The following is a 21,171-nucleotide window of genomic DNA, read 5'->3' as shown; positions in this document are numbered from 1 at the left end:
TATCTCCCTAGGAGAACAACAAATACTTGCTATTTCTTGTCTGATTAAGATGTGTATTCATATTGAAGGATTTCTCTTAGTGTGCAGGGGAGTGTAGAATTACATACAGAAAAATCCCACACACATAGAGATGAGAATAAATTCCTGAAAGGATGTACATTTTTTCCATGCTTACAATTTTTTGTCTGTGTTTGCATGTGTATGTTATTTCTGTGCCTCCTCTCCTTCCTCATACTTTGTGGCCTAGACTTACATAGTCTGTCTGCCATGGTGAGGGGAACCAAAGTAATGCAGCACTCTTATTAACAAAAAGGACAGTCACCTGTGTATATTCCCCACAGATCCTGCTTCAAATACTAAAAAATCCACCTGTTCTATGAATTATTCCATCAATGATGTCAAATTGCTATTGTCTAGACATTACTATTCCTCTATGTACTATATTGTTCTGTACAGCACCCAGCTGTGCCTTGAGGCCCCAATTCAGCAAAACACTTAAGCAGGTGCATGAATTGATTCATGTACATCTTAAAGTTATACATGCATAAGTGCTTTGCTGAACTGGGGCCTTTAAGTGGCAATTCATTGGGGTGAGAGCACTGTTCTTTAACACACTTTACCAGTAACATTTGCAGCATGACATTTACATAGTTATATCAATAATAATTGATAATAATGAATAACAAACATTGGTGGGTGAAGACATCTTCTCACTTTTCTATTAATGAGCCACAGTTGATTGGTCCTTTGGCTATTGTTAATCAGGGTGTTGGTTTTTTGGTTATTCAGATTGGTATGATTATTTAAGGATTGTATGAAATATTAGAGAGACGAGGATAAAAGATATTACACCTCATCCACTTTGTCTCTCTAATGCCTTGAGATCAACACACTACAAACAACACTGCAAACATTGTATGAAATATTGTCTGTTTAATTTGTTGCGAAAGGCCCAGAACTTGGGATGATCACCAAATAGGCTGACATAAATAAAATAAAATAAAGTGCAAAAATCATGTTTAAATTATCATTGAATATAAAGAAACTTTTTTTAACATTACCATGAGACTGTCTCCACTGGTTTTCATACTGGCATGGTTTTATTTTTCTTCCAACCATGTTGACTTCTGATGCCTGACTAGGCATCAAGACCCACATGAAAAACATTGATAACTAGCTTTCCCCTGAAGATGTAACGAGGCACAAAGCAAATTGTTTTTTCATGCACATTTTAATAGCTGTTTCATTTTATATGGCACATTCTTGGCTCCAAAACGACAGCAGAGAAGAACTCCTACACTGACGAGAGAGCACATACTGTAGCATTATACAGCACACTTCAATGAGTGAACAAGTTCTAACAATAGTACTGCAGAATGAGAGCAGTTAAAAACAGCTTCCAATTTTACCCGTCTGGAACAATACTGTTCAGATCTTTATTTTTATCCTTCTTTTCTCTGGGAACGAGGTGTTAACTCATGCAGAGGGCACAGTCTCCCAAGCCTGCACACCACAGAACAACCACAAGAAAATTGCCCTTTGTCTCTCCCTTTCTTTACCAGAGTTTCTCTAATCTTCAATTACCATTACAGAGAAGTTGCAGTCCTGTCATTGTGTGACACTAGAGACTTGTAGTCGGTGCTGTCTAAATGTAGCCTCACAGATTTAGTCTACAATATTCCAACTATCCCAGCTATAAGGGATCATGTATTGTTTTCCTATCAAATATATTAGCTACTCCAAGATACTGTATCCTTACACACATAGGCTTTCACTTCATACTGGAGATTCTTTAAAGCTTCATAGTTCTGATCCCACCACACCAAAATCCACATGTTCTCTGGACTCAGTTTCTTTCCGTGTATGAATAAAATCTTGCCACAGTTTAAGAGATATTAATTGAACCTCCAGCTAAAGATATCTTAAACCAACCAGTTTATATATTGTATTCTATTTTATTTTTTAAAACCAAAAATACCAGCATATGATCAACATTCAAACTGAAATTGCACAGGGCCCAAACTTGCAAATATTTACTACCACTGGCCATAATGCTTCCTGCTTTGAGTAGTCCTGTTAAAGTCAATAGAAAGTCTCATGTCAGTGAGCACCATGCTCAGTAAGTAAGGGCTATCTTTTTGTTCTGTGTTTGCAAAGCACCTAGCACAATGGGCCCTTGGGACTTTTAGGTGCCACTGTAATGCTAATTATAAATAACAGAGGTTCTCTGTCACATGGGATTATACCAAAAAATGGCTGCCAAAAGGAAAATGAAGCTAATATGGGACCCAGGGCTGAAGACAATGATGTATCTTGTTAGGAAAACCCTTAAAGGAAAGCCAGGATTGCTCTGTAAGTATTGTTTCATTATTGTGTCACTGGGGACAAGAACTAATTTGCATGTCACAGAACTTAAAAGTCCACTGCTTGAGCTTTCAGGACTTTTTGGTTTTCATTCAACCAGTGTTAGCTAGTTTGCTTCATTTCTGTTTGAATTTGGTGCTCACGTAAGTTTTGGAATCTGAAGTCCTCCATCTATGGAAGATGTACGTCAAGGCCAGTTTCCTTACAGAAATTTCTAACAAGACTCCCCATGGCTGACAGCTGTACTGATGTTGCCTATGGCAGTAACACCTGTCAGAAAAGCCTTAGGCTGAGACCATAAACTTATTGCAGTGGACAATTAAACCAGCTAGACAATAATGAATTGTGTAATCTTGAATCACTTGCTCACATATTTGTGCTGATGCTTAGAGGTGATAACTGACCCCTTTGAGACCACCTCTCCTCACCAGCGACAATTGGCCAGAGTGTTCCTGCTGTCTGCATCCAGACTTGAACTCCCAGTAGTGGGTGACGGTCACGGAGCATTCTCAACAGAGGGACCATGGGAATTTACTTCCTCTTGTGGTCAGCCAAAATCAGAGTTTAGTCATTTTTGAGACACTGCATAAGATGTTGCTATTCAATCTGGCCTTTTAGGATCTTGCTATATCGAGGACACTTTCTTACCAGTTTTAAAACTAGCTAGACCCATAATGTGGATTTGTCATAAAGCATCTGGACCCATTTTTTGTGGACTAGAGAAATTAAGGTGACTGAAAATTCTAGAAATTTTGGCCTAGAAATTCTGTAGAGCACTACGTTAGCCTACACCATTGAGGATTCCCCTGTGAGGGGAGAATATTCCAGATTTGTGACAGGAAATCAACTGGAAAGGCAGGAGGACATCTAAAAAATATCCCAGAGATGCTGTAGATTAAACATGGAAATTGGTGCACTCAGAAGTATGAACATGAGGGACAGGTCAAGGAAGAAGGTGGTGAAAATTGTTTTCCATGTGGTTTTTATAAGCTTCAAGTCACAGCATATGTTATTGGAATTTGTCTGTTTCTTTCTGTGTTTTTGTGTGTGTGTTATTGAACTGATCCTTGGAAAATTAGTTTAAAAAGATTAAATAATAGTAATTTAAAACAGCTCCTTTTCTCCATTTCCAGCCATTTATATAAGATCAGAGTGATCCGTGTCCTTGCTCTCGGCTTTACCTACATCTACCACTATAGAGGCTCTAGGCAAAGCAAGGATCTCATGCAGAACAAATATCTGCCTTTGTCCTACATGAAAGAGCACAAAGCATTGGTTGAGGAACCAGTTCAGATAGTTTCCCTGTTCCTGAGGCAAGTGCACTTGTGTTTTATGCTCCATCGCTTTGACTTCCTTGTGCTTGTCTAGCATCCCTCAGCTTTGAGCTTGCCTACAAACCATAGTGCCTATGGGTGATACATTTATGTAACATATGGTATGTTTTGTGTTGTGATCTCTTCCAGGTGCTCGCTATAATCTAGCCAAAAAGATCCAGTTCATGTATTTCCTTTCTCCATGACTCAGACTCTACTCTGGCCCACCAGTAACAACAGAATTGAAAGGAAAGGAATTCCACCACCACAGGAGACTTTAGTGTTACTCAGAGTCAGGTACCTCTATCCTAGCTTTGTTTGCCACTGCCAGTTATTCTGAAGGGAAACTGGAAAACTAACCTGGAACCTAGCAGATCCTGTCTTAATAGCCCAGGACTCCCACCTGGAATGAAATGAGACCAGCATTTAGACTTTCCTCCTACCAGGCTCTGCCAGCCTTCTGTAATCTCAAACCGGCTCCACATTATCACATCAGGCAATTCTTTGCCAGTCTCTCCTGTCCCTCACTCACTTCTGAAACATATAACTAGGATGGATCTCTGAGCAGGGGCAGAGGCAACGCATGGGGAGGGCACACAAGGTCACATGCCCCCCTAATTTCTGCCAGGGTTCCCTGGCCCCACTCAGTCACATGGTGTGGCCAGGCCCCCTCTCTGCACGGCATCTAGGAGAGACAGGAGCAATAGCTGGGAGATAAAGGGAGGGCCCGTGCTCTCTGGAAGGGAAGACTGAGGTCAAGGGGGCGGGCCCATTGTGTGTGTGGGGTGACTCAAGCTGTTCCAGGAGCAGCTGAACCTTTAAATTGTGCCTCCCGCCATTATCAGCAGGTACCGGTCATCTCTGGCAGGGTGTGTTCCTTCTTCTCTTTTAACATTTGTTTAACGCCCCTGATTGGTGTCCAGTTCCCTGCTCTGCCCATGTGATTCATGCAGAATTAAATCTAGGGAGGCAGAAGAGTGAGCTAAAAATCTATACGTGTTTGTTATTCATGCTTTGACAGTGGGATGAGAGATAAAAGTGAGGTCTGGGGGAAGATGGGAAGGTTTGGAATGTGGTAGGAAGAAAGTCACGGGTGCGGGGGGCAGGCTTAGTGGAGGCAAGAAAGAAAACGGGGAACAGCAAAGCCCAGGTCTTCTCACAGTCATCTCCAGACTTCTTCCCACCATTCAAATCTCCCATAGCTTATGGCTAGATGTTGGCAACTCTAGGATGTTTGTGTAGGAAGCAAAAGACAATGAGACAAATATTCCTCTCAGTTGCCACATTGCAATCCCATTTGACCCAGTGAATTTGCATTGCATCAAATGTGCCACAACCCCTTCTGAGCCTCTGCATCTTGTATACACTCACATACCTTCAAGGGAACAGGACAGTACAATACAAATTCAGAGAGGTGTTGAAAATTCCTAAAGTGTCCCCCTTCTTGGCAGTCCCCACAGAAAAGGTGAGAATTAAATGGGCATAGAACTCAAACTCCCTCTTATCCCTAGAGGTGTGGTAGCAAGAGGCCAGGATTAAGGAAAGTTGTGCAGAAGCATGGACTGCTGCTACTCATGCTCCTTCTGTTCTGTGGTTAAAAAGACTTGAATTTTGAGGTCTGTTGATCCAATTCAGAAACAATAAATTATGTTTCAAAAGAAACGTACACTTTTCTTTTTTCATACATTTTCATTTTTACAAAGTGACAAGAAATTTTGAAAAAAAAATCTATTTGCATTGCCTGGGAGAGGTGAAGAGAGGTTGTGCACTGAAGAACACCCCGCTTTTGATTTCTCTGTCTAGACAGAGCTTGGGAGGCTGACTAAAAATGGTTACACAGGCTAGCTGAAATTCTACTGAATGATAAAGAGAGAGAGAGAGATAAAGCCTGTTATGCAGCCCAGGAGCCATGTAATATGTGCTGAATAGCATCTGCAGTTACTTGATATAGTGATTTTCCAACCATGACAAATCAAAGTTCATAGGAGGAAAAACATTTATATCTAACGTCCAGAACGAAGGAAAAATCAGCCTTGTATACCTCTGTTTTTCTGAGCCAATATCTACCCTCCGAATCTGCTTTCTCAATTAAAATTATTGTCAAGAGAGGGGTATGCTTTGTCTTTTGCTCACCATAGTTCCAATGAAGTCTATTATAAACAAAGAGGAAAGGGATAGTATTCTTGTTGTTTTGAGCTTCTTCTGAAACAAAAGGATGGTGATGATCAAGTTTACGTATAGAGTCAGCACAGTGTGGTATGTGCTGTTGTGCTAGTTACATCAGTAGAATTGGCAGGCATACAGCTACACTAAAGATTTGTGCTCGGAGTTAGTGGGTGAAATCCTGGCCTCACTGTCTTCAATACTGCCAGGATTTAACCCAGTGTTCTTTAACTCGCAAGTGTTTTAATGAGTGAAACGTAAGGACATCCATACTGCACATGATCCAAATGAGCTCCGAGGGACTGATTTTCTTCCCAGCCACCATTTTTCCATTGCAATTGTTTTTCCTGCTCCACTAATCTTAAGAGTATCTTAACATTTTATTTTCATATTGAGATTTCTTTATGTGAAGAAGGTACCCCATGATCAATATTTTATCCACAAGATAACATCAAAGGCTGTTAGAAACCTTCCCTACATATTTATAGATTTGGGGCCTTTCTGTAGACTTCTTCATTACCCTTTTCTCCACTAATATATTTTTCAATTTTCCCAGCCAGACAGACTACTTTCTATGGCCTTGTACCACATGCAAAATATTTCTACTTCCAGAAAAGGGTACGCTTGGAAACAGATACATTACCATGTCAGGTATAACAAGAATGATATTCCAGGGAGTAACTGCAAATTTGATCCAGGGCAAAATAGTCATTTCCTCTAGCAAAGGCAGCAGAAATAGCAACACTGTGAATTTGATCTCCGGTGAAAATTCATGTTTTTAAAAAACTACTCTTTCCAAGGCAGTAAAAATTATGCATAGCTCTGCCAGCTACCATTTGTATAAACCTATCTGTCAGTGGCATTAGAGGGCAATGTGGATATCCAGGACAGAAAATCAGCAGAAAAGAGTGCAGAATACAAGGCATGATTCTAGCACTAGGAACTGCATACAGGTCTAACACCCCAACTGGCAAACTCCTGATTTTTGTTTCATACTCTTAATATTTCTTCCCTCTTTCCCTTTACTGTAACCCATATAAATCAGTAGTGAGTCCACTGAATGCAAAGGAATGACATTGGTCTAAAATCAGTGTAAGTGAGAGGAGACTCAAACTCTTAATCTCCAAAACTAGGTCAAAGAACCCATTTGTAAATACAGAAACCTGTAATTGCTGGCAGTACTTATGAATACAGGCACACAGAAACAGCCAGCCAGTGATACCAGGGAGCAGCATGGACCCACTCCAGGAAAGGAACACACGATAATCGTCTGGACCCCAAGAGACAAAACAAACATTCGTATCTCTGGACTCTCAAAACAAATCTTTTTCATTAGATTACTCTTAGATTCATTCACTCATTTCCATTACCTTATTATCCTTGCAGATTGAGGAAGAAAATAGAAATCCAACATTTTGGCACCTTGGGTGAAGCCGTGGAGGTTGTTCAGCCTGGAGGGACTGAAATTGTAGATTCCTGTTTTCTTTTGCAGTGTACAAGAAAAATAAAACAATGGAAGATTAATTTGAGTGATTGCATAAATGAATTTAAGAAGAGTAATCTAATTTGTGTCTTGGACTGCCTAGAGTTAGGAATATTTATTAACGGAGCTGTCTGGTATTTGGAGGGAAATAGGATGGGAATCCTTGAAGCAACCCAGCTCAAACAGACTTATCAGTGAAAAAGCAAATGAAATGTTAAATAGTAGAAAATTTTCAGTGCTATTGGTGATTCAAAAGATGTAGGCCAGATCCTGCAACCCTGAAAACAGCAGTAGATCAACGCACACTAAGGAACTTTTAGTGAGCGGTAGTAGGGTCCACACGGCAACTTACTGTGTAGCATGCTACTGCATTGGAGATTTACACCCCAGCTTGCTATGCACTAACTCTCCATCTAGACAACCCTCTTATTCACGGAAGTAATCCCATTGCCATCAATCATTACAGGAATCATTCTGGTCACTTGGACTTTTTTTCTCTGTGGGATACACAGCCCCAATCCAGAAGAGGATTTAAGCATGTGAGAAACCCTATTGACATCAATGCTCACATGTTTAAAGTTAAGCACAGGCTTAAGTCTTCGGTTGGATCAGAACCCAAGAGCAGATGAGAATCAAAAGGTTTCCAAGATCTTCACTCCTGATGTCTTTAGGGCTAGCTGAACTGGCAAGGTAAGCCCATATTTTCTCAAAGGACAAAGTCAAGTTTTCCTCTGTTGATTCAATAAAAAAGAATATATCTTGGAAATGTTTTGCCTTAGCAGTTGCCATAAAGTCATGCAGTCATGCCTTAAATATACAGGCTATCTACTAGAATATAGGTTCAAAAAATTGTTTTTCAATTACAGTATAGTATAGAGCTGCAATTCTCAAACTTTTGTCCTGATGACCCCTTTCACATAGCAAACCTCTGAGTGCGACCCCCCCTTATAAATTAAAAACACTTTCAAATATATTTAACAACATTATAAATGCTGGAGGCAAAGCGGGGTTTGGGGTGGAGGCTGACAGCTCACGACCCCCCCTGTAATACCCTCACAACCCCTTGAGGGGTCCTGACCCCCAGTTTGAGAACCCCTGGTATAGATAAATCAGAATTTGGTAAACTCCAGTATAAAAATCACCCAAGAAAATGTGATCTGAAGAAGAGATCTGTGTAACCTTGAAAGCTTGTCTCTTTCGCCAGGGCCGCCCAGAGGGGGCGGCAAGTGGGGCAAATTGTCCCAGGCCCCGGACCCCACAGGGGCCCCCACGAGAATATAGTATTCGATAGTATTGTAACTTTTTTTCTATGGAAGGGGCTCCCAAAATTGCTTTGCCCCCGGCCCCCTGAATCCTCTGGGCGGCCCTGTCTTTCGCCAACAGAAGTTGGTCCAATAAAAGATATTACCTCACCCACCTTGTCACCACAAGAAAATGCTCAGGGAGGGCAAACATTCAGGAAAGCTGAACTGAATGCTGAAGCTAGAATGATTTTAGCCTCCGACACAGATTTTTAAACAAATTACTTAGTCATTTTTAAAGTAGACAACAACTTGTGCAGACACAAAATACACGCAATTGTGTGTGTATATCTAAGTGCACAATTGCTGCGATTGTACGCACACACCATGCCAATAGATAACTGACCAATTTACACACACAGTCTTGACAGTTATATATACATCTGTAGATGGTTACAATGTGTATTTTTGTACGTGGACCTTGAAATGCCTCTTTTTAAAATCTAAGCTAACAGATAATTGAATTTATACATCTTGGTCTAGTTCTAGCTAAAAGCTAGATTGTGCCATTAGGCATGCCCAGAACAAGGGGTGATGCAGAAGCTGTATCACCTCAGGACTAACCCTGGGAGACACTGTGACTCAGGGATACACCTGTAACTCAAAATTCCTTCCCTGCTTTCTCTATGCTCCAGGAACAAAATCATCCACCCCTGCATAGTTATTTGCTGCTGGCCTATACCATTATAAAATTATGACACCCCGTACACTGGCTCAGCTGTGATGATCAGTGAAAGGGACGGGGTGGTGTTTCATGTACTATTTTCTGGATATTCACATGAGGACTCCATGTTTCTAAAATTAACTAGCTCTTTATTAAGATAATTATTTACAAAGATGCTGTCACTGCAGTTAGCATTCTAGCCATGTGCTCACAGACTAACTTTCTAGTGCCTACCCCCAAACTTTTCCCTCCTGCAACTTGTGCTTCTCCCTTCAAGTTCCATGGAGGTTGCTACTCATTTTCCTTTTAACAATTTTTGTTGTTGCGGCAATTGTGACAGTGTTTTCTGACTTGCAGGGGCCAGTGTTTACTTGTACATATCCCACCATAAGCATTTGCTGTATTGTATTTCAAGTATATTTGTCTTCAAAACAGTCTTCCACTTCTTTTTTGTGTTATCACTGTTGATGGGGGACTTGGTTCTATACTGTTGTTGCGTTAATTCTGTTGGTCCTCTGTATAGCTCACATCCCTCATTTCTGCTGACTCAGGTCAGGTCAGCTGATGGCTGAGTCTTGTTCTGTGTCCTCTTGGTCCTGCTCTTGGCCCCATCTGTCTGGGTGTTTAGGCTGTCTGCCACTATTGCACAGTAGTCTTTGGTTTCATCTTTCACTCGTTTGTCAAACCCAAAATTCAAACAAGAAATTGCCGGTGTAACCCCATAATTCAGGTCAGAAAGAAGATCTGGGCTGCCTTGTTGCTCAAGCTATTCCCTCGATCCTCAACAGGAGGTTCTCCATGTCTTCTCCCTCTTGATACTTGTAAAGTTTGATACCTTCCAGGCAGAAAGATGTGGTAATGCATTTGAGGGTAAGGATGTACTTATACTCTCCCTTGGTCATTCTCATTACCTCAACAAGGACCAATTGAAGAATGAAATTACTTGATAACTGGGGTCTGAGCACAAATAGTCAATCTAGAAGTTGGCAGGCTTCTCCTAGAGGTCTCCACTTCTGTGTGACAGGCTTCATCCTTCACATCGATTTGAACAGGAACACCCTTTTCTTTGAATCTCATGCTTAAGGCTAGCGTGCATATTTTTCTACTGCCACTCCAGCTATCCACTGTTACTGTGTGACAGTAAGTATAGTGAGTATAGTTTTAAGGACCACAGACCTTCTGTTCTATATTAATGTGCAAATGTGGGGCATGGATCAGCATTCACATCACACTCCCAAGCCGGGGAAGCTAATGATCCACGCAGCGGATCAAATTCAGTGATGAATCCTGGCCATGTCCCACCTGAGGCATGTTGTGCATATGCTAAGAAGAATGTGCAAATGTTAAAGCCCAACCCCTTCTTCCCAATTAAAATCAAGATGCTGATTTTTTTCTTATTTGTGTATCAGTATAATTAATTATGCTAGTACAATAGGCACTGCTATGGTAATAATGTTTGTGAATAATTCGAGAGCACAGTAAGTCAAATGTGGTGGCTAAACTACTTGGCAGAGTAGTTAGTGGGTGCAAAATTAGTTTACTCATTGTCACAAATTTAATCTTGACATTCTTCAGTGCACAGTTCATCTTTTAAGATCCAAATCTGATGACTGACTGCAACACCACCACCACAAAGCCCTGTGTACCACTGCTGAATCAATGGGCCTTGCACCACGTGTACAGTACAAAATCTATGCACAAGCCTGGCAGCTGCTAAACTCATTGAAATATAATACCAGTCCCAAAATAGTAGTATTTTACTTTGGAGCTTTATAAATTGTTGAAGAAATAAAATCCACCTTTGGGAAATAATGTTTCTTTATGTATCATTGTATCCCATTTCCCCCCCTTAAGATTAACATAAATAGTGCTGATGTTGTAAATCATCCTCATTGGCTTTGAAAAGCCCTTGGAGAACTTCTTTCTGTGCTATTTCAGTAGACAAAGTTTGGAGAGGCACAATCGCTTTTTTTTCTTTTCTTTTTTTTTCCATAGTCAGCCAGGGGAGGAACCTGTTCTAATGCAGTGCTGGCCCTCAACTGATCTTTTCCGTTTATGGGCATATTTCCCCAGTCATTTTACAGAGTTAGTGCACATGCTCCAAGGGGAATTTGAGGTACTTACGTTTGGAGTGTAGTATGTCTTAGAATTCTGGGTATATCTATCTCTAGACAGAGGACCATCTTGAAACACCATTTTTACACAGTAGGGAGGTATCAGAAGTGGAACTAGAGGAATTGCTCCACCCTGAAATGTATTTGTTATTGGAAATAGTTTTCAGACATTCATCCTCTGTTGGTTAGTTTTGACTGGACACAAGTCACATAACCTTGTTCCTATTCCCTGATTAGACGAGTGTAACTCTGATTCAAGTTTCCATTGTGAAAAATTATGTTGACAAGTTCAATATTTATTCTCAAAAAATTCTCTATATTTTTGTTTAAAATTTTCTGTTTCCACAAACATTCCTGTCAGTGAATTCATTTGCTAGAAATTGGTTTTATGTTTGAATAAATATATGTGGAATATTTTTGAGATATTAACTCAGCAATACTGATCTTTAATATTAAAACTCTCTTGTGTTTCTTGTACATTATTTTGTCTTTTTTCTCCCCTCTTTGCTTTTGATTTTTGAGAGTTTTTGAGATAATTCCTGAGCATGGTCAAGGATGAATTTTCACCATTATTTCCATCAGTAAACACAGTTTTTCATAATGAAAAACAGTGAAATTCTATCCCACGAAAAATCAAAACGTGGTTGTTGGAGAAAACAAAAAAAAAAGATACAGAATAATTAATTCATTAAGGGGGAACTTCAAAATGCCTCACTGTTCATAAAACCAGCAAAAAATAGTTTTTGTTTTTTGTCAGTGCTGCATTCCCCATCCCCCCCTTTTTTACTTGGTGTCTAAATTAAAGGGATCTAAAATTACATCACCTTGTGGATCTCTTCTGACTTAAGACCTTTCCATTTAGGGTCTTTTGAAAAAGATCCCAGCTTAAATGGGCATGTTGACTGAACTGCTTTCTCATCCCTGGATCTTTTCTCTGCAGGTCAGGAGTTTTGGTAGGGCAGGAATGAGGTGTGTGGGCTGTCCCATAAGTGTTCTGTGTACAGAGGATTACACTTTCCAGTCCAGCCAGCACCTTTTTCAAGCACTACCTTCACACACACCAAGCAAATACTCATGCTGTAACTACTTAGAAAAATCCACTGTAATTACTTAGAAATGAAAGCATCCTTGCTCAGGTTTTATGCATGTACCTCTAAGTGGTTTTATGGAGACAGTTGGGCTCTGGTACTCTGCACCTGCATCCATATTGAATCAGCATCTGCTGCCATCATATAATACAGGTACAGACCTCATCCAAATAAGGCTGATCATATCACATCATCTGGCCTGACATTTGTCTGTCACACTGGGGCAGGGAATGTGATACTGAGAGACAAAAAGCAGCATACAGCCATGCCTGGAGAGACCCTTTGTTCATCTGAGGCCCCCTGCTGCTTTTGTAACTCCAAATGGATTGCTGATTCTCTCTGTATCTCTTTGGCCTTTTCAAGCCAAATGGCCAGGTCAGATCACAAGCCAACAGGTGCTGCTCAACTCAACATTTGCACCTTCCAATCCAAACACACCTCTCTTTACCAGCCCTTAAAATCAATCAAGGAGACTTATCAGTTTGTTTTAAGCTTTGATGTTTGTCTGCATTTTGTTTATCTGTGGCTCTGTTCCTGGGAGTATGTTCTTGACATCTTGAAGTAGATGGCAATTAGCAACAAGGAGGAATGGCTCAGATAACGAGCAGACTGTAAAAGAGGGAATAAATGGGTAGACAGCTGCTCCATGTCCAAATTAGTTCTTAGTCATTAGGATGTGGTAGAGACCAAAAAGGGAATCCCACAGAAGAATAACAGCAGCTATCATACTGAGAACCTATTAAGAAAGGTTTGCATTCGGTACAGTCACTCTGAAATTATGATTCTACAATACTTCATGGAACCGTGCTCATTATGGGCTCAATCCTGCAAAGTCTGAGCCTCTCCTGCAAGGTCATAGAGGTCCTCAGCTTCAGTGGGAGATGACACTGTGTGTGTGTTTCTCTCTGATAGGCCCTTTGGGGCAAGGACCAAACTTTATTATATGGTACCTAGTGTAAAAGGAATTCAATCCTCTTTGGAATACAAAGAAATATATTAGTGGTCTGTTTGTGTATATACTATGCATATATTTATATTGCTGCACATATTTCCATATGATGTATATTAGAGATGAGGCTGAGCCCAAACCCTGGATCTAAGCAACCCTGAACTTGACATACATTCAGAATATGAAACCAGATCTGGGCCTGAATTTTGCAGCTGACTCCTACTTTTATAATTGCTTCAACAAAGTTCTGTATGTAGCTCTGATTGTACCTTTGGGTGCAAAGCATGGAGTGAGGGCACCCCACAGGAACATACTCCCCACATTACACAGCTTGCATAAGGACCAGGCACATTGCAGTCCCTGTGCTCAGGGAAGTGCTGGGACGCTCCCTCCACAAGCCCTGCAAGGTGCACAGCACCCCAAAGGGTGACCTGCCCTCTCTGTGCATTGGCCTATGGAACAAGACTGGAGTATAGGGGGCAGTATGCAAGACCCTGAGGAACTTTGAGGGGCATTCTGACTCTGAAATAAATTGCCTCCCGGTGCTTCCTCTGAGGTGGTTCATCTCAGCACCACCCCCCAAAGAAAGACTCTGCACAATGGAGCCCACTATTATGAAACAGTGCTTTCCCACTCCTGGTTGGTAAGGGCTCTCTGTTGAAGTAATAGATTACTTCACTGTCATTATGCACACAAGCTTTCTTCCTTCCCTACGTACTGTATATGGGACCTCAGTTATACTGTGGGCGTTAAACAGGTAAGTGCACCATTGTATAATGATCAAATTGCTTGTCTCCCAAGGATATTATGAAGGGTTGTGTTTTTTTCGGCCATTGCTTGTGATTATTTATGTTGGCACCAAACAGCAGATTTTTAACTATACACTGTGCAGAGATTTTACTTAATAAAAGTCAGTTTCAACTTGTATAGTTTTGGACCAAATGTCTTACATATGCCTAATTTGCATGCACAGTTTCCTTGATCAGTAGTGATAACTGCACTTGCAAATAATCAATTAGATGATTGTTTTTTTCACATGTAATCATGGGACCTGAAATACAAAGAAGTCTCCAGTGTACTGTAAATACTTGTCAATAGGTATTGCATTACGACTTTTTTCTTTTAATCGGTCTGTCCTTTTCATTGGTATTGATTTAAGTGAGCTGCACTGTTCCCACAAACTGATTCTACAGCCCTGTTTCTATATTATGAGTTAAAAGCCACTACATTTGCTATATCTGGGCTTCTGGATCCCCTTAAAAAGCAACAGGTGATTGTGAATTGTCTCTAATATGTAGTATATGGAGGAAAAACCCAGGTCTGTTTTGTTCTATATAAACTCTAAACACTGCCCATTTTGTGCCTGCAAATGTTTCATGTAAACAGAAGCTTAGGGCCCAATCCAGCTTCCACTGCAGCCAAGGGCAGTCTTTTCATTAACTTTAATGGGAATTGGATTGGGTCCTTAATTAGTGATAATATTTCACTGGAAAGAAGCCCAGAAGCTGCATGACAACTGAACTACCTATTGAGGCATTCCCTTTATTGTGTCGGGGTTTAGGCTCAGTGGTAGAGTAGTGCACTGCTTCTATCTTGTCCGATGGCTATGCTGCAGAAAGGACTTCAGCCATTACTCCAATAAAGTATTTTAACAGAAGCAGAACATTCTTTTAAAAAAAAATAATTAAAAAATAAAAGTCTCCAAACTCAAATTGTTGGCAGATAGATGGACTTTTACTTGGGAATAAAAGCTTTTGGAAATGCTAAACCCATAACCTTCTCTCCTCTGATGTTTGAAGATCTGTGATTGACATGGCCCAATGAGATATGAACTGGATCTGATGTAGTGAATAAGGGTGTGATATGTAACTAATTCACCTCAAATAATTTTAAAGCAAAGAAAAACAAAGCTTGTGCATTTATTTTGAATTATTTATTCATTAAAATTCTATGTTCTTCATCTCGCAACTTTTGTGCTATGACTAATATTGCCTATGTAGGCACCCTTTGCTAGAGGGGCCTCTGAACTTAATTGGAAGTATTCCAGCTGGGAAGATCCTGAGTACTGCAATCCAGCCTTGGAGACTACAAACCCTGTGATGCCTTGGGTGGAGAGAGAGAGACTGCCTCTTACAGGGAATACAGGGAGCACACGTTGGGCTCCATTTTGGAGAGGTGCTGAGATTGTTTTAGTGGAGCTCTGTCCATACTCGGAGCTGGTGGTAAACTGCTGCTAGGGAGCCAGAAGCTGTTGCTGAGAGCCTGCTGAGGCTTTGATCAAACAGGGCGCCTCAGGGGTGGTTGGTGGCTTCCCTGGAGTCAGAGCAGAGACTGTTGCTGTGTCTAGACCTGACTGAGGTGGGCCTGTAGTGACACCTTGTTTGTGAAAGTGCTTGCAAGGGAAGGGGAACAGTAAAGAGACTAAGGGGTTGTCTGAGTCTGAGAAGAGGCGGAGTGGTCTTCTAATGGAATCAGAACCCAGGATTGCTGACATTTGGTTAAAACAACTCCAGTCTTCAGAGAGGGTGTGCAGCTTGGCATGATCCCAAATTAGAATTGTTCTGCCCCTTGTTGCCTTGGCTGGACTGATTCACCAGACCACCAGAGTGCTGTCTCCAGCTTCAAGATCTTCAAGTACACCCATGCAAGGAAGTGTTAGAGGACTGTACCCTCGGGGGATGGGGGAGATAGAAGGTGGCAGTGTAAATGCAAGTTAGATAAGTTTCCTCTTCTACTGTAAATTGTACAGGAACTCCTCACTTAAAGTCGGCCTGGTTAACGTTGTTTCCATGTTAAGTTGCTGATCAATTAGCGAACATGCTCATTTAAAGTTGTGAAATGCTCCCTTCTAACGTCGTTTGCCAGCCGCCTGTTTTGTCCACTGCTTGCAGGAAGAGCAGCCCGTTGCAGCTAGCTGGTGGGTGGTTAGAACCAGGGTGGACCAGCAGCCCCCCTTCAGCTCCCCGCTCCCCTAAGTTCCCTGGTGCAGCAGCTGCCCCTCCCCCCACTGCCATGTGCTGCTCCTGCCCTCTGCCTTAGAGCTGCTCCGAGAGACTCCTGCTTGCTGTACGGGGGGGGAGAGGGGTAGAGAGGGCCTAATGTCAGGGTGTCTCTCCCTCCACCCGCTCCTGCACCCCGCTTACCCCATCTTCCATAGAGCAGGGGGGACACACGAGGGAGGAAGGGAGCTTCTAGGCAGTAGCTGAGGTCTCAGGAGATCTCCGCAAGCTGATTTAATTAACAAGGCAGTGTACTTAAGCCTGGGATCAGCTACTGAAAGAGGAAATGCATATTTTTTTCTCTCACACAAAGGGTGTGTGTCTCTGTCTGCCCTCCCTCCTTTCCTGCTGCCTTGTAGAGTGGTGTGAGAGTTAACCCTTGAGGGCTCAGCCAATTGCTAGTTCATTTAGCAGAAAGGCATTCCCTGGGAAATATCCCACCCTCTGACTCCTCCACCTCAACTAAGCTTCACAATCATCATCACTGTGTACCAGTATTAAATTGTTTGTTTAAAACTTATACTGCATGTGTGTGTGTGTGTGTGTAGATAGAGAGTCTCTTGTCTGGTGAAAAAAATTTCCTGGAACCTAACCCCCTCATTTACATTAATTCTTATGGAGAAATTAACACTTAACATCGTTTCGCTTAAAGTTGCATTTTTCAGGAACATAACTACAACGTTAAGTGAGGAGTTCCTGTATTTGTTAATTGATTTATTGAACTGCCCCCTGCTGATTTAACTGAGTAGTCACATTCAGTCTCAGTCTGTCATGCCATGTTTCCTTAAATTGTTAAGTAAATATGTGTTAACTTTAATTTAAATGTATAATGGGTGCATATTGTTTATAATTGCTATTTTTGAGTTAGACCCATTGCACAGATTAGCTCAAGTTTATTCCTGGAGGCTCCCAAGGTATGCCATTGGGTATGTACAGGGCCCAGCCAGATGGAGGCTCCGTCAATTTTAATTCCCTTTACAAGTAAAATGACTGCAGCAGAGGGATGGATAGAGGATCTCACCTATCCAACATCACCACTGGGATACCAAGGATCACCTTTACTGTCCACAGCATCAGGTGCCTGGGCACACAGGTGAGTGTTGTCTGCTCCCAAGTAACCCAGGGAGAAAAGAGGGATTACGCATATGTGCAAATGTACCTGTTCTCCTTCAACTTGCTTCCCTGAATTTTGAAGGGACCTGTCTTCCTGCTGAACTGTGTATAGTTCAGCTCTTGTCACTATGAAAAATATGCATTGACCTCCACCCTTTTTATGGAGCTTTTATGCACAGACGGGATTACAGTTAAAGAGGAGGATGTAGTGATTCATTCTTAGTTGAAAAATGACTCAAGAAGGAAATTGCATGGTTTGAGATGACAGCTCATTGTAACCTGTTGTGACCATGCCTGCCTGTCATATCATACCCTGCCTTTCCCTTGGAAATCAGACAAGTAAACATGCCAGGCACACTTCAGTTGTAAACCACTACAAAGAGATACAAAATACCTATTTCTTTTTTCTGGTGGACAACTCCCAAACTCTTGATACCATGGTGAACCAACTCATTGGCACCAGAGACACCTGAGGTAAATGCAAGTGACTAAGATGGGGTGCAAGAGACAGGAATAAAAAACCTATAAAAACACGTCTGGAATGAATTATATCCTCTGGTGCATTCATAACTCCCACTACATATTCATGACTGGATCACTAGAAATATGTCTTGAAATTGTTGACTTTGGCAGAAGGACTGGCTGCTCTAATGCTAATCCTATAATAAGGCTGGTCTTGTAGCTAAAGCTCAGGATTGGGAGTCAGCAGATATTAGTACCATGCCCAGCTCTGCTGCAGATGTCCTATGTGATTGTGGGTAAGTTACTTACATCTGTGCCTCAGTTTCCCAACATGGGGATAACAACACTTACTTCCCAGGGGGGTTGTGATTAATGATTGAAAAGCATATAGGAATACGGTGATGGAAAGTGCTATTATTATGTAGAATGTATGATGAGGGAGCCCTCACTTCACGCAAGAATTTACACTGAGCCAAACAGGAAATCATCGGTTATTTGCCTGCTCCTACACTTTTCCCTGACAAACTCAACCCTCTTCCAAAACAGAAAATGCAGAGGTTTATAAGTCCCGAGTTGCTTATATGGAAGGTAAGGTAGGGTATAAAGCAGGGTGTTAACATTGAAGCTGCAATGCTATGTGACAAGCAGACATAAGGGTAGCAGAAGAACACTGTGCAAAGTGCTATCACTTGCAAACTAAGAGTACCAGCTTGGCAATCTCACCCTAAATCTTAATTAGAACCTGGGTTACGCTCCCAAGTCCATATTTAGATCTGAATAAAAGTGGCCTGATTTCCAGAAGTGCTGAACACCCACAAATCTCACTGAAGGGAATGAGCTAGACAAGTGTTTAGGAGCTTTGAAACACTTTTATTTAAGTGCATACATATAGATTTAGGAATTTAACATTAGTCACCCAGGCTTGAAAATGTTGGCCCTTGGTATATCCATCAGCCCAATTTCCTGTCTATGGAACAAGATATCCTGAAATTGTTTCCTTGATTCAAGTTTTCCATGTGCAAGCAGCTTCAAAAATCTTGCCCTGAAAACTGCACTTGTAAATTTTGAGCCGGATCCTGCTTCTACCGAAATCAATGGAAGTGACCGGTGGGCTTTTTGCAGTACGTGCAGGAAGATAAAACCATTTTATGCAAAATTTTGGCTCTAAGAAAGTGACTGTCAAATTCCCCAAAAGTTAAAAAAAATGCAAAGTAATTATGAACCTTAAAAACAGAGCAAAATTTCAAATATCCCATTGATTTTCCTTTCTTCCATATATGACTACCTAGTCATAACAATGGCCAACGGTATTGTACTTTATTGGCACACCTCCAATACAGGTTAGATTACAATATTGCTCCATAACCAGTTGATGGAGGATGCATTTCTCAGTATCTTTCTCCCCCTTCAGGAGAAAATTCGTTAAGGACAAATTCACTATTGGTGTAAGTGAATTTGATGTCTGTTGACTTTAGTAAATTAATACCTGTTGATGATACCAATGATTTTGATCCATAATCTTTAGCAAGGCTTAATTTAGATTTTGTAATAAGGTTAATGGGATGTTCAGAATGCTAGTTAGGGATGCTAGTCAGACTTCCTCTATAATCCCCTATTTCCAAATACTCATAACTTTCTCAAACTTATTTTGAGGATAAAAAATTTTGAAATTTGGTCTCAGGCCAATGATAAAGCTATTTTGGAGAATCTGAAGGAAATCACTTAATCTCTTCTTATCTCAATTCCCCATCTGTAAATTGGGGATAATACTACTTCCTTTCTCCCATCCTCTCTTTGTTCTTGCCAAGACATGAGACAAGATTGGATAGGCATCTGAAATCGATGGTCAACGATCCATTGGTGATATATTATGAGAGACTCAAATAGCTCTACCTATTTAGCTTAACAAAGAGAAGGTTAAGGGGTGACTTTTGATGACGGTCTGTAAGAATCTAGATGGGGAACAAATATTTAATAATGGGCTCTTCAAACTAGCAAAGAAAGGTATAATGTGATCCAGTGGCTGAAGCTAGACAAATTCAGACTGGAAATAAGGCGTACATTTTTAAGCAAGAGAGATTAACCATTGGAAGAATTTACCAAGGGCTGTGGTGAATTTTGCATCACTGACCATTTTTAAGTCAAGAGTAGATGTTTTTCTAAAAGATATGCTTTAAGAATTATTTTGGGGAAGTTCTATGACCTGTGTTATAAAGAAGGCCAGACTAGATGATCACAAATGGTCCCTTTCAGCCTTGGAATCTATGAATCTTTGAAATTGGCAACCGGACGTTAAAGTTAATAGTCTTATATCCAATGATTGGAGTTTTTTGCTGTATATGCATTCCAGTGACTTCTATTAGGAGTTTTGCATGAGTAAAGATAGAGGATTTGGCCAGCAGCGGTTAAACATTTCCATCAAAACTGTTTTTCATTGGAAAATTAGATTTTTTTGATTAAATAAAATCTTTCACAAAACGGTGTCCACTTTCCTCAGAAGTTTTTTCAGTCAGAAATTGAAATTTTAACACCCAAAACCCTAAAAGATTTCAGTTCAGCCAGAATGTACCATGGCCAAGGACTCCTATGATGTACTGCGATGACTTAGCAAGAGGGGATACCATAGTGCATCATGGAGATTTAGTCCAGTCAGGAAACCTGGTCCATAAAGGAGATGGGGGGCATAAAGCTCCCAAATTACAACTCCCATGAGGCACCACAGCAGCATTTCTGAATCTTTTTTTTTTTTTTTTTTGGTTTTCAGCCAAAAGTTTTCAGCTGAATATTTTCAGTTTTCTATTTTTTGCCAAAATGTTGAAATTTTCTGTGGGGAGTAAAAATAATCCAACTAGGTCTAGATTAGGCCAATTAAATTAAATTAGGCCAAAAGGCCAACATTTGCAAAATTGTTGACTTAAGGCAACAAGAGCTGCAGATCCTTGTCTCTGAAAAATCTGGCCACTTGCATTTAGATAATTGCATTTAGATATTTAGTGACACTCAGAGAACCTTTCCCAGACCCGAAGAAGAGCTCTGTGTAAGCTTGAAAGCTTGTATCTCTGACCAACAGAGGTTGGGCCAATAAAATATATTACCTCACCCCCTTGTCTCTGTATTTTTGTACCTAACTTTAAGCAGCCAAGTTTGAATGTTTTTAC

The sequence above is a fragment of the Trachemys scripta genome, chromosome 2 (genome assembly GCF_013100865.1).
Source record: "Trachemys scripta elegans isolate TJP31775 chromosome 2, CAS_Tse_1.0, whole genome shotgun sequence".
NCBI classification, from domain to species: Eukaryota; Metazoa; Chordata; order Testudines; family Emydidae; genus Trachemys; species Trachemys scripta.
Note: the sequence above shows the minus strand (reverse complement) of the source record.